Below are 23,186 nucleotides of genomic sequence, written 5' to 3' on the forward strand. Positions count from 1 at the left end.
TCTTCTGGATGCATTCTGAAACAAAAGTCTGGCAGCAGTAACCGGAACCAGCTTGTCCAAAGCACATACATCCCAACTCCCTCCAACATGGAATCATAACACAGCCACATTTCGAGAGTTTCAAGTTTCAACTGGAAGTAGTCTACAGACGAGCAGTTTGGAGAAGCTGACATCTTTTATATAATGTCATGGAGAAAAATATAAGCTGATATGCTAAGTATACCAAGTCTCTGTGTTCTGCAACACTTTGTTTTAGTGCAATTCCCTTTTCATGACCTCTTCTACTATCTCTGCTTTTACTGTTTTCTTTTGAATTTCATCCCTAAAGAAAATATTATTGGAACACATTTCTAACATAGGTATTTTTGACAACTACATATAATTTTCTTTTAAGAGAATTAGCTACCTATTCTAAAGTATATCTGGTATTCTATTAATCTTTAGTGCTAAACTTCTTTATATCTTTAGCACAATGACAGTGTAAGTGATGCTGGTCCTTTAAGATTTTAAGTTTCTTTTAAATTTTCAAACTTTAAATGTCTTTTAAATTTTCAAATTAAGTTATGACACTTAAGGTGTCTTTTAAATTTTCAAACTTGACATAGTTTTAATGTAAAACAGTTTTCTGGTATTATATTTCTTCAAATATTGGTAATCTGTTACTTAGCTGGAATATTTGGTCAGTTGGATTACCACACCTTTAACCATCTATATATAACTTTCTTGATTTTTTTTTTTTTGAGATTGAGTCTTTTGCTGTTTCCCAGGCTGGAGTGCAATAGTGTGATCATAGCTCACTGCAGCCTCAAACTTCTGGGTTCAAGTGGTCCTCTTACTTCAGCCTCCTAAGTCGCTGAGACTGCTACAAGCATATGCCACCACACCAAGCTAACTTTTTTATTTTTTATTTTTTTAGAGACAAGGGTCTCTCTCTGTTGCCCAGGCCAGTCTCAAACTTTTGGCTTCAAGTGATCCTCCTGCCTCAGCCTCCCAAAGTGCTGGAATTATAGTCATGAGGCATTGTGCTGGTCCATAACTTCCTTTATTCCCCAAAATGAGTTTAAAGTCCTATTGGCCCTTAATAATAAAAACCCACTGTTTGGGAGGAGAAATGGATAACTCATCCTACATTTTAAATGCAGTTTTTGACTTTTTGACCTGTTCTCTGAAGAACTGCCTTTAACAGATGATTTTTAGTTTTAGTAGATATTTTTAGTTTTATAAGAACTTAAGAAAAAAGATTAGAAACAAATTAAATGATCTCTATGATCGATAGTACAGTATTATATCCAATGGCTACGTATATTTCTATAATTATCACAATGACCTGAATGATGCAAATTATTTTACATATGTTTTTATTAATATATATATTTTTTGAGACTGAGTCTCGCTCTGTTGCCCAGGCTGGAGTGCAGTGGCGTGATCTCGGCTCACTGCAACCTCTGCCTCCTGGGTTCAAGCGCTTCTCCTGCCTCAGCCTCCCAAGTAGCTGGGACTACAGGCGTGCACCACCACGACCAGCTAATTTTTATATTTTTAGTAGAGATGGGGTTTCACCGTGTTATCCAGGATGGTCTCCATCTCCTGACCTTGTGATCTGCCTGCCCCAGCCTCCCAAAGTGTTTGGATTACAGGCATGAGCCACCGCCCCCAGCCTACTAATACATTTTAGACACAGGGTCTCACTCTGTTTCCCAGGCTGGAGTGCAATGGTTATTCACAGGCACAATCTCCACTGCAACCTCAAACTTTTGATCTCAAGCAATCTTCCTGCCTCAGCCATTGGAGTAGTTGGGACTACAGGTGCGTGTCATTGCACCTGGCCTGATCCCCAATTATTATAAAAGAAACCTTGGTGAGTTGAAGACAATTGGCTGTGATCTTTTTGTTTCTCTTCTAGAAGCTTTCATACTATGGGGTATATTTTTAATCATCCATATTCTCAATTTTTTATTCTGGTTAAAATAGGATTGCTGCTTGTTTTTCATTTTTTTTTGGAATAATTATTTCTATTCCTTTATGGATTTATTCATGCAGAAATACAGGAATCTCAAAGGCAACTGTTAAGGAAAACAGATTAGGGAAAGGTATTCTATAAACAGCCTTCTGATTGTAGTCACAGGTCACATCACCTTAAAGAAAACTAATTTCATATAATGCCATTATGTCAGAGTTTCCCAAGACCACCTCTGTGTTTGGTGATTCACTTGTAAGGACTCAGCAAACAGTCCTACTCTGGGCTTGGATTTGTTACAGTGAAAGAATACAAAGTAAAATTGGCTCAGGGCAAAGGGGCCTGTGGCAAGTCTTGGGGAAGCCAGGCACAAGCTTCCAGGAGCCCTCTCCTATGGAGTTACCAGGATGTGCTGAATTCCTGTAGCTTTGAATTTTGACATCACATGGGCAGTATTGTCTACCAATATGAGTCTGACTAGAGACTTACACAGTATCCAAGGTTTTTATGGAAGCTAGTTACATAGGCATTCTCTCTCACACATATACAAAAATTCCACACTTCCAGAAGAAAAGCAGCCGTTAAGAGTCAACCATATTGTTTGTGCAAACAGTTTAGGTACAGTGAGCTACTTTTCTCAGGAAATGGTGACAAACCTTTAAAATGCAAATTTCCAAACACCAGCGAAGGGCCAGTTTTGCATGCAGGCCTTTCTAAGAATGACAGTCTTATGACTGTTATATCAATTATTTTCTTCACAGCAGTTACAGCCCCAACTTAATTTTAGTGTCTTAAAAGTTCTATTTAATAGTGAATAACATGGTGATATAACATAGCATGGTGCTTATTTCATTTGTGTCAGTTGCAACTTAATATGAAATATTAAATTTCTGTGCTGTTAGATTTTGGAATTTTGGTGAATATTTAACAGGTTTCTCTACAGAAGTTACTATGGTAATATTAGGTAATTATAATCTGTTCTTATTCGATTAACCTTTCAGTAAAATGATTAGATAAAATAAGTAATGATTTCTGATTTACAATTAAAATAAATTTGTCTCATTTTAATTATATAGATGGTTCAGTTTTGTTTTATATTTTGTTAAATTTCTGTTTATAATTATGAAATTTAAAAAATCAGTCATTTATCAGTTATTTTCTTGCCTGTTAGTACAGTTATTTGCTTTATGTACTTTTATATACTATAATTCTGGAGAGAATATTCATATTGTGTTTCAAATTGAGTACATCTTGCTATAATATATGGCAATATATTATAGCAATATATTAGTAATAGAAGATTCAGTGAAAATCTTTTTAAAAAATTAATAACTTTATTTTAAGAGCAGTTTTATATTCTCAGCAATATTGAAAAGAACCTAAAGAGATTTTTGATATATGCCATCCCCCCTCACATGCATAGGTCCCCCCATTATCAATATCTCCCACCTGAGTGGTACATTTGTTACAACTGAGAAGCTTACATTGCTGGATCATAATAATCACCCAAAGTCCATAGTTTATATTTAAGTTCCCTCTTAGTATTGTACCTTCTATATAGTTGGACAAATGTATAATAGATGTACCTGCCGTTAGAATACTTTTCGCTGCCCTGAAATTTGTCTCTCTTTTTTTATTCCTCCCTCCCAACTAACCCCTGTCAACTACTAATATTTTTGCTGTCTCCATAGTTTTGATATGTCCAGCATAGTCATATATTAAGGATAATATAATGGATATCTTCAATATTACAAAACATAAATTTCCAAGATAATTGAATATATTCAATTAAGCTATCCATTGTGCTTTTTTGCTTTTAGTTTATTAATGTAGGATTTAATGGCATATGCTTTACATGTTGAAAAAGCATAATTTATATAGACATTTGCCACATAATAGGGAGGGTTGAGGAAAATGACTTCATGCTGTGTACTACATAGCACTAACTGGATCATCCTTCTCTGTGAGATGGGTCCAGATAGACTAGAAGTGGAAAGGGACAATCTCAAGAGGCTGTACTTTATAAAACTGGAGTCAGAAAGTCTTTCCTATTTACCTTGCAGTTGGAAATAAGACCAGCTAGTGAATACTATAGGCATACCAATATGTTTCTTATTGACCTTCTTTCTTTGAGGGATCAGTTTGAAAACAGTCTATATTATTATAACATGACTCACTTATAACTAGTTTCTCCGTCATGAAAAATGCCAAGAGAGTCATACTATTTTTGTTTACCTAAAGTGACAAAGATTTGTTGTTGTTGTTGTTGTTGTTTTTCCCACTAGGTAGTGGGACAACTATTGGCACATCTTGGTAGCTCAAGTGAGTTTATGGTTCCTTTATATATATTTTATATATTAGAAAGTCCTCCCTGGCAACTTGCCATACCTCCCCAGTGTTTCTTTATAAGCTTCTCTCTGACAAGGAGACAAGAATCAGATTGGATAAGCTTTTAAGGGAGTGCTATTTCCTCTGTGTGTGTTTTTTTGAAGGAGCTAAAATGAAAATTGAATTTAAGCATTGTTTGTGCCCTACATAGGGTGAATGAATAGCTAGAACTAAGCAAACTTACCAGAATCTTCCCTAGGAGAGGATCAGTGAGAGTAAGGACACTGATCTCTTTTAGGCTCTTCTGCACTGGCAGCTGAAAAGTCTTTGCAGGGATCCTTGACCCTGGTCTGTATGCTGTGTTTTGCCATAGAATAGAGTACAGTTTTCATAGACCTAGATTTTTTGTATTAGAGTGCTTTATCCTGAATAGTTTAAACTGAAGAGGTGGAGAAACTGTTGTGTTTCAACAAAATAAGTACAGTAATTTCCTCTTATACATGGGGGATACATTTCAAGACCCTTAGTGAATGCCTGAAAACATGAATAGTGCTGAACTATATGTGTACAATAATTTTTAAAAATGTGTATATATCTATAATAAAATTTAATGCATAAATTAGGCACAATAAGAGATTAATAATATCTAATGGTAAAGTAGATCAATTGTAACAATATACTGTAATAAAAGTTATGTGAATGTGAGCTCACAAAATATCATGTACTATAGTCACCCTACTTTCTGCACTGATGTGAGATGATAAAATGGCCATGTGATAAGTGAGGCAAATGCAGTAGGCATTGCCATGTAGTCTTAGGCTACTATTGACCTTCTATTTGACTAAATGTCAGAAAGAAGATCATTTGCTTCACGTGATCTTGGATCCGTGAGCCATGATGATATTGTTGATTGGATGTTGGGAACAGATTATGTCAATGACTAATGAGCAGATATCATATATAATGTGTATGCACTTGACAAAGGGACGATTCACATCTTGGGCAGACTGGGATGTAATGGCTCAAATTTTGTCATACTACTCAGAATCTCATGGAATTTAAACCTTATGATGTATATACATCTGGAATTTTATTTGTGGACCATAGTTGACCATGGGTAACTGAATCTGCAGTCAATAAAACCACCAATGTCATATTATGGAATATATATTTGGTCTTCAACCGCATTTTCTGTCATACAACTCCGAAAATCCTCAGAATTTCCAACATGATATCATTTGTATGCTAATGATTGACTTATGGCAGGCAGCCTCCAGATGGCTTCAGGGTGGGGCTCATCATCAGAGAGATCAGGGTGTGATTAGAGGGTTGGGACTTCCAGCCCCACCCCTCACCTCCTGGGATGTGAGAGGGGCTAAATGTTCAATTAATCAGTCATGCCTATGTAATGAAGCTTTCATAAAATCCCAAAAGGATTGGATTTGGAGAGCATCCAGGTAGCTGTATTCATTACTTTTTGGCATAGAAGAATCAATATCATGAAAATGGCCATACTGCCCAAAGTAATTTATAGGTTCAATGCTATAGACTACCATGGACTTTCTTCACAGAATTAGAAAAAACTACTGGAAATTTCATATGGAACCAAAAAAAGAGCCCATATAGCCAAGACAATCCTAAGCAAAAAGAACAAAGCTGGAGGCATCATGCTACCTGACTTCAAACTATACTACAAGGCTACAGTAATGAAAACAGCATGGGACTGGTACCAAAAGAGATATATAGACCAATAGAACAGAACAGAGGCCTCAGAAATAATGCCATACGTCTACACCATCTGATCTTTGAAAAACCTGACAAAAGCGATGGGGAAAGGATTCCCTATTTAGTAAATGGTGTTGGGAAAACTGGCTAGCCTTATGCAGGAAACTGAAACTGGACCCTTTCCTTACACCTTATACAAAAATTAACTCAAGATGCATTAAAGACTTAAAAGTAAGTTCTTAATGTATAAAAACTCTGGATGAAAACCTAGGCAATACCATTCAGGACATAGGCATGGGCAAATACTTCATGACTAAGACACCAAAAGCAATGGCAACAAAAGCCAAAATTGACAAATGGGATCTAATTAAACTAAATAACTTGTGTGCAGTTTTATTTGGGAGTGTGCGTTTGGTACCTCTGAGTTTTAAAAATGAAGAAAGTAAGTAGTCATGCTTTCCTGACCCTTTGGTAGACACAGCCTTTTAAGACAGTCATTCTGAGCTGTTATGGTCTTAGGGTTTTCTATACTACTAAAACTTATAGACAACATGTAACCAAGAACTTGAATTAAATTTTTTTTTTAAAAAAGAAAAATAAATCACCCAAATGCACATTAAAAACCTCTTACAACATATGTGCACATTCATAGATAACATGTAGAACTTGATTTTGTGTATTAAAACCTTGTAGAAAAGTTCAGACAGTGCACAAAATGACTGCAACTTGGTCTTTGTAAAATTAGTGATATATATTTGAGATCTATCCACGTTGACCCAGTGAGGTATTTGATTTATTGTATGATCTCATGATATGCCATGTGATGACTGCAGCATATTTAATTATGCTCTCTTCATGCTGATACCATATGGACATAAATATGATGACATACCAGCATGGATATGCTTACGTGGTAGCTTTTATTGATTTGTACTATATTAGAAATGAAACAGAAGTATTGGAAATCCTAGCAAGCATAGCTGTATCTCTCCCATGGTCATGTTCATTGCAACTGTTTCCCCCTTAAAGCATGTCTTTTTGACATGTCATGACCCTGAGGAAATCCAGTGTGTGCTTTTCAGAGAATAACAGTAAGGAGAGGAAATGGCCAATGGTCAAAGTGTTACTTGTCCTCTCGGCTCCCCCTCATGAATGTTGAACTCTAAACTACTCAGGTCACAATTTAGAACCCCTTTGTTGATCCCTATAGAGTGTTCCTGGATGTCAAATGACAAATAGGCCCTTGAAGAAAAAACACCCTGTAAAGCCGTATTGCTCTGGTTTTTGTGTGTGAATGTGTGTGTGTGTTTGTGTGTGTGTATTTTTTTTCTCTTCTGAAAACTGTAAATAGAATAATTACAAATGAAAATATTTCTGTTCCGTATTTATTTCCTGTCTAATGTACTTTGCTCTTCTTGGATCTAGTAAGGATCTCAGTGTGTCTTATTTATACCTGCAAAAAATTATGTCATTCTTCATTTTTCATGTCAATTACTGACATGTTTTCAAGTCTTCACAAGTTATTTCTGAAGATGTTGGTGCATTGAGGAGAGGCAGTGTCATTGTAGTTAAAGAAGTTTTTAAATAGGTTATGTTCAGTAACATTTCAGAGCCCGTTTCTCTGGAAGGCATAGACATAGTGGTTTTATGCGTAGTTAAACATAAAACAGCTCCAAAAAGTCTCGTGTACATGAAAGTGTTCATATCCTGGAAAATTCTAATTTACTACACAGTACTGTCTCCTGGAGAGGAAAATAGGTAAGATAGGCTGCTGAGCCTATGATAATAACTCATAATATGAGGTGAAAGCATAGAGACAAAATGAGAGATGATAGATACTCAAACCGATGTGAGTGAAGAACAGCTGTGAAACAGAGTTTCTATGGGAGAGAGAAGGCCATGGGGCTGCTTTTGTGAAGAAGGAATTTGTACACGTTAGTCAAGTGTCTGATACATTTAACATTTTAATGAAGCAAAACCTTATCTTCACATGTGTCAGAATGGGATTGTACAGATGTCACAATACAGTAGTGGTGAGAATAATGAAGAAATGAATGTGGAGGGCAAAGAATGAAGTCCATCAATATGGATATTAGATTTATGAACGAAAAAGAGTGTATGTCAAATTGGGCAGTTGTAAACAAAGCAGCTAGCTAGGTAATTTGGAGGTTTCTGATGAGGAGACTTGTGGGGAGTCACTTAGTGGAAAGCGGAAGTTAGAAGGATGAGGGTGACCCACAGGGTCTCATTTCTCCTCCCTAGAAGTTTTGCACATCAATGATACGTGCTTCGTTCACATCAGTTAGCATATTGGGATGCAGCTTAATCTAGAAAAAGTGTTTTTTTTTCTTTAGGAAAGCTGTGTTTGCTGAGGTAGTTATTTCATGAAAAGACCTGAGAGACCCCTATGGTATATTATATCAAACTAGCTTTAGAAACAAAGAAATAAAAGAATGTATATCTTGAGTACTAAAAAAACTACCAATATTCTTGGCAATCATGATATATATAGATATATAATACATACATACATATATGTACATATGTATATATTTGGTTTGTTATTAATAAGAAAAGAAGTCTCTGGTGATTTAGAGATTTTGTTTACCTTATTTACATGGGAATCTGATTATGCATTATTTCTTTGACATGTATGTTTTGGCAAAAGTGGAAAAAGAGATGGCAAAAGAGCTGAATCTGGGAAATGTAGGAATATTAGGAGCCTTCATGAGTACAAAGAAAATGATTTTTTAAATTATGACTCTAAGTATAACTGAACTCACTTCAGATGCATTTAGAATATTTGTATAAAAGATGATTTGATTTTGGCTGCTCCAGAAATTACTGGAAGAAGGAAAGATTACTAGAATTCAGATAAACCACAGTGACTCATTACTTCTCTTTGTTACTATTGGGAATCAGAGACATAGATTTTATTGATATTAGTTATTCAAATGAAATAAACATGAATGTGCATACATTGGCTTTGTTTTTCAAGGAGCTAACTTTTAGATACAATAGCAATTTAATGAAAATTCTTTAGAGAATAACATGATCCTTCAAACCAGACTATGTTAGGAACAAAAATAATGTTAAATTCATTAACTGACTCCTAAAGTGGTTATTTTTAATGAATATCGGAGTGATTTCCAAATGGAAAACCTTATTCGTATCTAATGCTTGTAGCAACTTTATTTTGTGTAAGTATATCAAATTTGATAATTTTTTATACATTTTGATTAGGTTTGTATATTATACCTTGTTGCCATGATTGATTGACAAAACTTCCTGAAGGCTAAACCAGAAAATACAAAAGTGTAGGCTCATTATTATGCCACATGGATATGAAAAATAATGAATACCATATAATAGGATTTACCAAACATATATCCAAGCTGACCAATTCGGGACACTTCCACTGAGGAGTTTTGAAGTGTACATTCATCTAAAGTGTAATTGTCGTGTACCTTCTCAATTACCAGGCAAGTTAAAGAGCATGATGAATCTTTGTAGTACAATGTTTTAAATCCTTCTGATGTCTTATATAAAAGACATGCGTGATCCTGGCTCACTTCAACTTTCACCTACTGGGTTCATGTGATTCTCCTGTCTCAGTCTCCTGAGTAGCAGAGATTACAGGTGTGTGCCACCAACCTGGTAATTTTTGTATTTTTAGTGGAGACCGGCTTTCACCATGTTGGCCAGGTTGGTCTCGAACTTCTGACCTAAAGTGATCCACCCACCTCAGCCTCACAAAGTGCTGGGATTACAAGTGTGACCCACTGAGCTCTGCCTATGTGATTTTTAAAAAAATTTTTTAACTTATTTAAAAATAAAGATAGAGTGTTTCTGTGTTGCCCAAGCTGGTCTGAAACTCCTGGGGTTCTCAGGTGATATTTCTGCCTCAGACTTTTGAGTAGCTGAGATTATAGGAAGAAGTCACTGTGCTCTTTTATGTTTTTAATATTCTATAGGTTCCTATTGTTGATTCAAAATGCATTTTACTTTTTGTTTAATAGGGCTTCCTCCTGTTGAAGAGTGTTTTGACAGGTATGATTTCACAGATTTTTTAAAGTGATATGTTAACTTAGTGAATAGAGAGAATAGAAACTAGTATCTGTTTAGTGTTCTACTCTGTGCTAGACACCGTATTACATGCTTAACATTTATCATGTCATGACATCTCCACACAGCTTTACAAACTATTTGTGCTATTATTGCTTTTTTATTAATTAGGCAACTCTGCTTTAAAGAGGTTGAAATATTGGCTCATGATTCCACAGTTAACAGGTAGCCAACCCATGATTTGACCCATCATCCTGCCTGGCTCTCAAATCACTTCTTTTGCCCCTAAGCATAGATGGATAGAGACCTATGCAGCAATGCGATCAAGGTACTTGTTTAAATCAGATCAATTCAGAAAGTCACATTTTGTTATATATTAACTCTCTTTAGAGTGTTCCTTAGAAGCCTGGCTACTCCAAAATTTTGTCCAAATATTTTGGAAATGGCAGTGGTAACCATATTACATTTTGTTTTCTAACCATCAAAATTTTAAAGGCAGATAGCAGTTACCTGTGACCACAGGACCCTAAGTTTTTCGTAAGCAAGACCAGGCCAGTCCTAGAAAAATAGTATCTTACTATGCATGGAGAATATCTGCATATAGTCCATGTTATGTTAACTATATTTAGCATATATTAAAAGGATATTTCTAATTCATTTCTCTACTTACTGCCTACCCAGTTAGGTTTTCTCTTGGAGTACCCTGCCTAGTTCGCTGAAGCTTTTTCTTATTTTCTGGATTCTTCTTTTTTCCTTCCATGACATTTTAATATTTTCTTGATTTCTTTTCACTTTGTCTTCTGCTTTTCTTAGGGTTTATGATCTTCTATTATAGTTTTCTTGTATGGCAGCTAAATATTCCCCGTTTTCCTGCAGACAAAATCAGAGGTGCATAGAATTTCAGAATGTTAAGAAATCCTAGAGACTAAACAAAATATCCTCTAGTACTTGAATCCTTGCTTAACATCCTGATCAAGTGGTTGTTCAGGTGGAGAACCTGAAACTCAAAGAGAGAAAATTATCTGGATACAGTAAATCAGAGAAATGAGAATTGCACTCAGGTTTCTTAGTTCAAAACCCAGTCTTCTTTTACATCGTTCTGTCATTGAGCGATTTTAGTTTTAGAAAGAGGGAGTGGCTCTAGTGAACGCAGTGGAAGAGGATGAGAATGGAATGAGCCATTGAACCCAATGAAAGTGGATAAGAATGGAATTTGCAGGGGACAGCCAAATTTGAAGAGAAACAAACACTTAATTGGATAGAAATGAGGGTTTTAGGAAAAAATCTGAATATTTGGTTTATTACAAGTTTGATAAAGATAAGAGAATTGAAAACACAGGATGTTGGGAGTTATCAAGAAAGGCATATTAGAATACGGCGTTCACGAGTTCTAAAGAGGTTGCTGCCTTTTTGTTTGTTTAACTGGAGGAACTGACAAACTTCAAGGTTTTATTGAAAAATGTTAAAAGAATTTGAGCCACTGGAAAGAGTCTCCAGAGCAGATAGGAATGTGGTATCATCTTCCATCCCAGCTTACAGAGGGTTTAGAATCCCTCAAGAACTAGGGAGCTGGAGATTGCTTAAGTACATAGATCTGTGACCCAGCATGGATGTCTCTTTTTTTCTGACTCTTTTCTCAATTCTCTCATGGACATGTAGGGTAGGGCAAATGTAGAATTGGCTGGCAAATCAGAAATGAAGCTTCATTTGGGTAGTTGGGAATATGCGTATGCTTGGGGTGGATGACTGAGACTAACTTACTTTCCAGAAGCAGAGGAATAGAGAGTTCCTACTCTCAATTATGTTAGCCCATCTTTGGAGGAATCTGGGCTTTCCTAGGCTGAAGATATAGATTGGAGATTGCCATGGATCCCTGCAGAAGAGGGATCCAGAAGTGGGAGCCCATAGGAAGGAAGATATTTAGATAGTGATGAATGAAATGGAGCTTTAAGTACTTAGGAGGGAGACTTTTCCAGCATTCTCTCTCTCGGGTATCTGAGTGTCCATGAAGGTTCTTAAGCTTGCTGGCTTTGTGGATCTCAATAAGGCAGGATCTATATAATGACAATAATTGGATTTAAAAAATTTTAATGTTTTAATCTTCTGTGAAGAATATTCCCAATAACAACATAACAACATACATATTTGTAATTTGACTTTTGTACACTCAGCTTTCAGACATTTGCAGTGTTTCAGGGGGCTCCCTGTAGTGTTCTAGGGTGAAGAGAATCAATGGGAAATCTAAGTAGCTGAGGATCCAAGACTCCCATTTTCCAGTGACACAGATTAGTCTTTGAATCAGAAATAGATAATGGAGAAGAGACAGTACCTTTTCTACCTTGTTTTAGGTTATCAGGTTTACTCCAGTTCAGTAACAAAAGTTGTGTCAGATATCAATTGGATTTTCAGTTTAGCCTTTAGGGTAGATAATTTATAAGGACAAATTACTGTCTGGCTGTGCCATTATATAGCCTGCCACTGTTTGTTACGGGTTTAAGGGTGAGTCTGCATTGGATATTTTATAGGTTGGGAGAGGTGGATGCAGAAATAGGTTACTGAAATGTTTTCTAAAACAGAAGCCATATCTTAATTATACCAATAAATATTATTTAATATAAGGATAACTGACCTTCCTCAGACTTTGTTTTACCATTTTTTTGGAGGTGACATGCATGCATAGACTGACGGTTTTAGTTTTCTTTTAAGAAATGAACGTGCTCATTTTTGTTGTATCTTTTTGCTCTGTAGGAGTCTCTACAGACCGGATAGTGTTGCACAGCCTGTGACAAAGGATAAGTTTACTTCGGAATCTGAGGTAGAGTACTCTCTTGTGAAATTAATTTTCTCACTCTGAATCTCATTTTTTATATTATTCTAAAACTTAGCAGTTGTCTACCTATCATTGTTTTATGTTAGTATTAAAACTTTTGTTAGAGATAACCATTTTAAAGAAATAGGAGGGGTTAATTTTAATTTTTTTTACTTTGGCAAATAATAGTTGATAAATACTTTGAGAGGTGTGATCTGAAAAAAAAATTGCTGGAAAATACATAGTGACAGAAAAATGATGCTCGGGAACGCTTTCCCGCAATAGAGGAGATACAAATTTTGGTCTAGGCTTATTTGAGTGTTTTTACTTTGAGTTGTATATCATATGAGTATGACTAATAATACCTCTGTTTAAAGGAATCTTTAACCCATCAGTTGCCTTATCATAGAAATCATGGAATCACCCTGTTACATGTAGCATCTAGTTTCTTTTTATTTCTTGTACACCTATTTTGATATCATACAGTATTTTTGCAGAGAGCTATTTCTTTATTTTTATTCTTGGTTCTATAATTAGACTAAAATAATATTAGAAATTGTGGAAATTTAACTAGACATGGTATCATGTCCATGACCATGGTATCGTAGTCCCACCTATTCAAGAGATCAAGGCAGGAGAATTTCTTGAGCCCAGGAGTTTACGACCAAGCTTGGCAATATAGCAAGACCTTATCTCTAATTTTAAAAAGTTGTGGGAGATTAGAAATTTAAATTCTGTTCTAAATCTGTATTAGAGAAGGTTTACACTGTGTTTTCCAAGTCTTTTTTAGTAAGAGTATATTTTCAACTCTTTATTTATTTGAAAAATATGCATTTTGTTTAAAATAACCTGTTTGATAAGCAGAGACTCTTCATATTCCTATGGTCAGACTTTAATTTCACAAGGTTTGTGCATTGTAATTAAAAAGAATCCACTCAGGGTCTTTGTATCTCATTCTGAATTTCAAATTTCAGAGGCTTTTGTGCTAAGTTATTGAAAAAATAATTGTAAAGCTCCTGCATTACTATGAGCCACTTGAAGCTAGAAAACCTATTTGTATGTATCCTGGAATACACAGAATAAGGTCTTGCATGTAAGAAACATTTTAATAGTTTTTAATGTGAATCAACAAACAGGCAAATGGGCTTTTTTATAATGGAATGTTACAGGTAACATAATATGCATGACATATCTAATAATTAAATCTATTAAATTTCTTGAATGTTTTGAATTTATCTTCTAATGGTGAGAATCTATAAGTTGAGGTGAGTTATGTTGAGAAAATATGTCATATAGAAGAAAATAAAATTTAGAAAAGATGAAAAGGAAATAGGAAAGGTGGATACAGCGTATTTTCTAATATCTTCCAACTGGAAGCTTGGATTAGGATTTTAGATTAAATTTTCTTAAATTTTTAAAGCCCCAACTATGTTCTATTAAATACATATTTTTCAGGACATACGTTACGCTTTCGAATTCTGAATAAAAATTCTTTCTCCGGGTGTTAAGTTCCTGGAACTTTATTGTTTTTTTTTCCCCTCTCTCTCTCTGTGGTAAGAATGTGTCAGTTTTCAGATGAGTGGTCATGGTTAACTCTTGGGATGTGTTATTTTATAGTAAACAAATTAAACTCTTTATTACATAAGTATTTACACAAAACAAATTGTCGAGTAAATGCTAACCAGGATTATTAGGCATATATTATGAACACAAGCTTTTCTTTTAAGCTCATATTTGATTGACTGGTCATGTCTCTTTTTTTGTTTGTTTCACCCTCCTTCCCCTTTGTTTATTTATTTATTTTTTTTTTTTGTGAGACGGAGTCTCGCTCTGTAGCCCAGGCTGGAGTGCAGTGGTGCAATCTGGACTCACTGCAAGCTCCGCCTCCCGGGTTCACGCCGTTCTCCTGCCTCAGCCTCTCCGAGGAGCTGGGACTACAGGCGCCCGCCACCACGCCCGGCTAATTTTTTGTATTTTTAGTAGAGACAGGGTTTCACCGTGGTCTTGATCTCCTGACCTCGTGATCCGCCCGCCTCGGCCTCCCAAAGTGCTGGGATTACAAGCGTGAGCCACCGCGCCCGGCCCCCTTTGTTTAAAAATGATTTACCTCAGTCTAACTTTTTCCTTGCAGACCACATGTCTTTAGTGTCTATTCTTTCATTTCACCTCTGTTTCTATTGTCAGGATACTTAGTTACAGCTTTCTATTTAGTGGCTGTGTGTGGACTTCATTCATGAATCATTGCTCCATAAGGTGGATGGTTGCTTTGTTCTGTCTTTTTTGGAAGGAGCTGAAGTTATACAGTAATTTGTTTTTAGCTTTTGACACACAGAAGCAACTTGTACTGTTTCTGATGCCAACCCATTTAAATATAGTACTACTAAAAACTACATTCTCACATTTTTTTCCCACAAAATGCAATTCACACAAATATATATCATGCATACCTATTTTGAAAAATAATGTGATTAATTTACTTTTTTATTATTAGTTTTATTCAGTAATACTCTGAATTACATATGAGTACATTTTTGCCCTAGCAATTTAAAAAATGCTCAGTTCTTCTGAGTGACTTACGGGTGATTTTAATAAAGGATTGAAAGAAAATTTTTGGGTGACTATATTTAACATTCTGTTTTACATTTAAAAATAGCCAGGAGAGAATAACTTGAATATTTCTAGTTTAAATAAAACATACATATTTAAGGTAATGTGTATCTCTGTTACCCTTATTAGATTATATAGATGGATCAAATCATCACATGTACACTGAAAATATATGCATCTATTTATTAATTTAAAAATTCTAAATGGAAAGAAATTTAATCCTCACTTTTTAAAATTTCAGTAAAGTGATGTCTTTTATCTAGTAAATGCTGTGTTCATAGATAATGCAAAGTAAAATCTGTTTTAGGCTATATCAGATTTTGAATGAATCATTAATTTTTGACTCTTGTTAAAAGGTTTTTAAAGTAATATTTGGTATATTCCTAAGTTGCTTAACTAATTTATTTCACTTTTACATAATCTTGGCAGCTGTTTTAGCCTTTTTTTGATAATAAGAGAGAAAATAAATAAGCAATTAAATAAAAAATAAAAATTAATAAAAATTAATTAATACATAAATTAATAAAAATTAAAATTTCTGGTTAATTTTTTTTTTTTTTTTTTGAGACGGAGTCTCGCTCTGTCGCCCAGGCTGGAGGGCAGTGGGCGATCTCGGCTCACTGCAAGCTCCATCTCCCGGGTTCACGCCATTCTCCTGCCTCAGCCTTGCGAGTAGCTGGGACTATAGGCGCCCGCCATCAGGCCCGGCTAATTTTTTTTGTATTTTTAGTAGAGACGGGGTTTCACCGTGTTAGCCAGGATGGTCTCGATCTCCGGACCTCGTGATCTGCCCGCCTCGGCCTCCCAAAGTGCTGGGATTACAGGCATGAGCCACCACGCCCGGCCATTTCTGGTTAATTTTAAAGGAGGTTTTTAATTTATATTCATTGAATGAGAAATATATATTTTTAACCTGGAACCCTCTTAAAGAAATAAATTATTACTTATTTCTGGAGCTAGTCTGACTTACCTTGTGCTGATAACATCTGTACTTTAAGAACACACATGTGATGAATGCAATCAACACTCATTGTTTTCTAATCAAAGTACCTATTTTTATAGAATCATAAGGAAAGGAATATTGCCAACAGAGTACACAGAATTATCTCTGGAATATTACTTTTTACTTTTAAAACTATCTCCTACAGTTGGAAGCATTATTGATTCTTAATTACACACATTTCATCTACGTGTATTATTCTCTGGAAGCATTATTAACTTTAGTATTTATAGTTGTTATACCTTGCACATAAATTTATTCAGCTCTAAAACTCAGGAATCCTTTTGACTTGATTTTTAAAATAAATTTCTTCTCTCTTCATGTGAGTATTGGGTCCTGATTGACAGGCATAGTGTATTTGAAGACATGTAAATCTTCAGTTTGCATACTCATATGATTATTTTACTTGATCCTTTCTCTGATTTTTAACTATCATCTTTATGGCATAAGTAGGCAATTAGAGCTATTAGTATATCATTTACAGGAGAATCAGAAAACCATATGAACTTTAAAATAGGGTTTTACATTTCTCTCTTATATTTTAGTAGTACTTAAAATGCCTCATAATTCTATAATAGAATAAACATTTCTACAAGTTAAAACCTTTTAAGATGATTTTTTTTTTTTTTTTTTTTGAGAAGGAGTCTCGCTCTTTCACCCAGGCTGGAGTGCAGTGGCGCTATCTCGGCTCACTGCAGGCTCCGCCCCCCAGGGTTCACACCATTCTCCTGCCTCAGCCTCCCGCGTAGCTGGGACTACAGGCACCCGCCACTTCGCCCGGCTAATTTTTTTTTTTGTATTTTTAGTAGAGACGGGGTTTCACGGTGTTAGCCAGGATGGTCTCGATCTCCTGACCTCGTGATCCGCCCGCCTCGGCCACCCAAAGTACTGGGATTACAGGCGTGAGCCACCGCGCCCGGCCAGATGATTTTTTAAAAATGAACTTTCTTAGGATACCTTGAATTACTGGTTTAGATAACTGTTTTCATTAAGTTCAAAAATGCAGATGACCATAATATTCCAGAAATAAATATCTGCATACATTAAGAAAATATATTTTATATCTTTTAATCCAGTATAGAAATATATAATTGAAATTTTGAATCCCATGTTTTGTTTTCTTTTTATTTCCAAAACTTCAGAGTTCTTCATAGGTTTAAATTATTGAATCCTACTAGTTTAGTATATTTTACAAATGTTGACCTTCTCAACAACATATGGTTTTCTTGAGTAAGGTCATCTATTTCTACTCCAAATGTATTTACCCTTCTTCTTCTTCTTCTAAGTCCCCTTTGTGCCTGAAATTTGATAGGTCTCAAACTGCCTTCCAGATTCTTTCCTGACTCTTTGTAATCTACTCTGTCATCTGGCTTCCCAATTTTAGTAAATAGCACCAAGAAAGTAGCAATGAAACATTGAAGCAGAAAAACTGCACTCCAGGTTTCCCTCACATTGCCAATCCAGTGACTCACCAAATTTTGTATTTTCTACCTTTAACCATTTCTCATATCTTGTTACTGTAATATACTTGTCTGCCCTGTACTTTCGGAATGTTCATTTTTGTTCCTCTCTTCTCCCCGTGTTTATCTATCTATATATGTCTTTCAGGGTGACCTTTCTTAAACATGTTTACTTTGATCTATCTAACTCATCTGCTTGTGGCTGGATCCTCATTACATGAAACATTTACATTCTAGCATAACACTTATTTTGCGATTTGGCCTGTTTCTCCCATTTTATCTCTCCACCCCACTTTCTCTGTCTGTGTCCAAGTTTTACCACGTTATTGTGGTATTTCTTATTGGCTATGCTGTTTCATGCTTTATTTTTTTGCACATGCTGCCCTCACTAGAAACCCTTCACACTCTTACTCTTCACTTGTCTGCTTTAAAAATAGAACCCTAAATTTGCAGTGTCTCAGAAGCTTCCCAAGTAGAAATAATTGTTACTGCCTTTGTGCTGTCACTGTATTTTATTGACTTGAATTGCAGAAATAATGTATTGTGTCTTTCTTCTTTTGTTTGTTTTTATAAATTTCTTTTTTCACTTGATACATAAAATTAGTATTTTATTCATATTATCAGATTTTCCAGGATAGACCTTATGAATTTATAGACACAGAAAATGTTTCTTGAATTACTGACTGATTGAGTAGTAAATATAACATTTTCTGAAGATTTCTTTTTGTTTTTTTTTTTAAATAGGAAGGAAAAGCACTACCAGCAACTGGACAAAAAGCAAATGGTATTGGTATTATAAAAAGTGCTCCATGAGAGCAATCAAATAATGATAATGCTATTTTTTGTGTACAAAATAAAAGGTGGTGAGGTAGTAAATATAGCTGAATAATTTTCTATGCTTTAATAAAATTTTTGAAAATAAATATAACTAATTTAAATATAATTTAAAATAAATTTGAAATTAAATTAATTGTTAAATTACATTAAATTAGAAGCCTAATTTTAATTAAATTATAAATATAATTTATTAATTTTAATAGTAAATATAATTTAATTTAAACATATTCTTAAAACTGGTGAATATTTAAACTTGTAGATCAAAATATAATATTCATTGTTGAGAAATGGACATTAGATTTACAAAAAAAATGTGAGGCGAGATGGTGTAAATTAAGAAAGCAGCTGGCTAGGTAATTTGGAGATTTCTGATGCGGAAACTTGAGGGAACTCACTTTATGTAGACTCAGTATATTCCCACTCAAAGAGAAGATTAAATTATTGCTGCTTTGGAGCTTACTGGAAGCAGAGGGTAGAACAACGACAGGAAACTGCAGGAACTCATTTCTTCTCTCTATAGGGGTTACACATCAATGATATGTGCTTCATTCATGTTTGTTAGTGAACTGGGATGCACTTGGATATCAAAACATTGGCGGTTTTCTTTAAAAACAATGCTGTTTTTGATGAAATAGCCATTGTATAAAAGTACCTCAGAGGCTGCTATGCTATAGCATATCAAACTGACTTTAGAAAAAACAAATGAGAAATTTATTTCTTGAGTACTAAAAGTGTAACTGTCAATAATCATGGCAAAGATTTTGATATGTAGAAGTTGATTTAGCTGGGCGCAGTTGGTCACAGCTGTAATCCCAGCACTTTGGGAGGCTGAGGCGGGAGGATCACGAGGTCAGGAGATGGAGACCATCCTGGCTAACATGGTGAAACGCCATCTCTACTAAAAATACAAAAAATTAGCCAGGCGTGGTGGCATGTTCCTGTAGTCCCAGCTACTAGGGAGCCTGAGGCACGAGAATCACCTGAACCCAGGTGACAGAGGTTGCTGTGAGCCGAGATTGTGCCACTGCACTTCAGCCTAGGCAACAGAGCAAGACTCCATGTCAAAAAAAAAAAAAAAGTTGATTATTATGAAAATAAGTCAATGGTGATTCAGAGATTTTTGGTTACATTTTGTAAATGAAAATCCGAGTACTCATTAGTTATTTGATGTGTAATGCACATGTTTTTTGCATCAGTGAATGAAAAGATGACAAGAGAACTAAAGTTGAGAATCCAGAAGTTGAAAATATTGGAAGTCTTCATGACTATGGATAACATGAGTATTTTTAGAAACGATTTTTCTCCAAGTAGATATCTAAACTAATGATTGAGAGCACTTCCTGCCAGCAGAAGCGAATGATACATTTTCTTTTCTTTTTTTTTTTTGAGACGGAGTCTTGCTCTGACACCCAGGCTTGAGTGCAGTGGCGCAATCTTGGCTCACTGCGAACTATGTCTCCCGGGTTCACGCCATTCTCCTGCCTCAGCCTCCCGAGTAGCTCGGACTACAGGCGCCTGCCACCATGGCCAGCTAATTTTTTGCATTTTTAGTAGAGATGGGGTTTCACCGTGTTAGCCAGGATGGTCTAGATCTCCTGACTTCGTGATCTGCCTGCCTCGGCCTCCCAAAGTGCTGGGATTACAGGCGTGAGCCACCGCGCCCAGCCACGATTGATACATTTTCATGCACTCTCATTGCAACTTCATAGTTTCTAACATTTATTCTTCTGGGATCCGATTTGGTTCTGTCATTTGACGTCACTTTTTTTGGCTTCATCCAGCAGATTCACATTGGTAGAAATACTTTTCTATGTTACTTGTAGTCATGTGAAACCTAATTTCACCCTTGCAATCTGGACTGCATGTTTTATAGAATCTATATTGTGATTTTTCATGTGTATATTCCTGTCATGTTTGTGTGCTAACCAAAACAAGAGCAAAGCAACCCAAAGCCTAATGGGTAACAATTTCAAGGGCAAGCACGAAGATTTCAGCTGGATGCAAACACTGCATGATTGATGGTAGGCTGTGTCATATTTACCTGTAGTCAATTATGTGTTCCTTTTGCTTTGTAGTGTCTCCTGAGCAACCGCCTTTATTCACGGTAAACATATTTTCTTTAATTATTAACAAAATGCTCTGTGATATATACATGATATGTTAATCATTATGTTGTCAAACCCATTCAGCATACGGTGAAAGACAGAGATCACATTTCAACTAGATTCTTAGGAAGTATGGATTCACTAACTTCCAGCGAAGGTAAATTTGCCACTACAAATTTCATTCTAGAAAATATAGATGAAAATATTGAAAATGCTCATAGTTTTTTGATTCCCACTTTTTTCCAAATGAGATGGAAGGATTTGATGTAAATATGCTGATGTTCTTGTTAATATCTTTGTTTATAAAATGATATTTAAGGCATAAGGCAGACATTTTACACTGTGAGCTCTAGCCCAAATGCTTTTCCTTTAAAGTTGTCATCATCTAAAGATCCCAGTTTTCAATTCCTGTGCATGCATTAAGAAATATATTTCTTGATTGTTTTGCTTCCACAGTCAGTTTGACGTGCAGTGCATCGCATTTTGCTAACATGAAGCACCTATCCTATTGTCGATGTGTGACCCCTACAGAGAGAAGAATTGAGTCCCTGTGGTTCACTCTCATTCTTCCACCTTCTGCTTCCAGTAATCTCTGAAGCAACAATTCACAGTAAAGTGCACAGTAAAGTGCACAAATGCAAGGGATTTGAGGAGGTGTATTTTGAAACTAAATATTTTCAGTGCTTCAAAATTGATTGCAATACTCTTCTCTCTTCTTCTAGAGAAAAGCTATACCTGCTGACGTTACAATTGTTTTAGAACTTCAGCTCCTTTATGTTAGTGTTGTTACATTGAGAATCTTTACTTAATCACATCTTCTGATTACCAGATTGAGTTTCTGCATGTGTATGTGTGTGTGTATCTCTGATTAAAAATGAATAAAATGATTAATCATTCTTTTGTAACTCTTTGGTAGATACAGTGTTTTAAAACAAGGATTTTGAGCTGTTTTGGCCTTAGAATATTTTCTTCTACTATTTATTGCCTGCAGGTAACCAACAGCCTGAATTAACGTTTTTTACTTTTAAATCACTGCAGTGCACATTAAAAATACAAGATACTTGCACTTTCATGGGTAATATGTGGAATATATCTGTTTCCAAGTATCAAGTCTTCTATACGATTTCACACAGCATACATAATAGCTGCAACTCGGCTTTTCTAATCAGTGGTATATATTTCAGATCTATCCAGGTTGACACAATTTGGTTATCTTTGATTTGTTGTATGGTCTTGTGGTATGCCATTTTATGACTGCACCACAATTAATTAAAGTCTCTTCATGCTGATACAAAATGAACATAAATATGATGACATACCAACATAGATTTGCTTATGTGGTTGCCTTTTTTGATTTGTACTATATAAGAAATTAAATAGAAGTATTTCAGACACCCTGAGTATAGCTATATACACTGCCATAGCTGTATTGACTACATTCATTACCCCTTAGAGCCATGTTTTTCCATCATGTTATGACTCTGAAAAACTCCAGTGTATGCTTTTCAGAGAATGACATTGGAAAGAAGAAATGGCCAAAGTATCATTTGGTACCTTGGCTTCCTTACATAGATGTTGAACTCCAGGAATGATCAAATCACAGTTTAGAACCCCTTTGTTGGGCCCTATAAAGGGTTTCCAGATGTCAAATGATAAATAGTCTCCAGATGAAGAAATGCTCTATAACGCCTCACCGCTGTGTTTTCTTGTATTTTGTCCTTTGGTAGAAATGAAAATCTTTCTGTTTTATGTATTTGTTTCTGTCTCATGGCACTCTGATCTCTTTGAATCTGGTAAGGATCTAGCCTTGTCTTATTTATACCAGTGAGCAGTGTTGTCACTTAATGCTCTCATTTTTCACGTAAATGACTGACATTTTCCCAAGTCTTCAGAAGTGATTTCTGAAGATGTTGCTGCATTGAGCAGAGACTGTGTCATTGTAATTGCAGAAGTTTTTAAATTAAATATGTTTAATAAAATTTTAGAGCCTGTTTCTCTGGAACACATAACACATAATGGTGTAATGTGTATTTAACCATAAATTAGCTTCACAAAAAGTTTGTGTACATAAAAGTGTTTATATCCAAAGAAATTCTTATTTACTGCTCAGTAATCTCTCATGTAGAAGAAAATATGTAACATAGTTTGCCGAGTCTTTGATAATAACCCCTAGTGTAAAATAAAGCCGTAAAGATAAAATGAGAGTTGATACTCAATGAAACTGATGTGAGTGAATAGAAACTATGAAACAGTGTGTCTATGGGAGAGAGGAGGACATGGGGCTGCTATTGTG

The 23,186-nt window shown here is 35.3% G+C and overlaps 1 pseudogene; it reads left to right on the top strand.

The window, feature by feature from the left end:
• Window positions 1–23,186, top strand: part of LOC115838248 — a 41,219-nt pseudogene that overhangs the window by 8,048 nt on the left and 9,985 nt on the right.

The sequence above is a fragment of the Nomascus leucogenys genome, chromosome 14 (assembly GCF_006542625.1).
Source record: "Nomascus leucogenys isolate Asia chromosome 14, Asia_NLE_v1, whole genome shotgun sequence".
In the NCBI taxonomy this organism is placed as follows: domain Eukaryota; kingdom Metazoa; phylum Chordata; class Mammalia; order Primates; family Hylobatidae; genus Nomascus; species Nomascus leucogenys.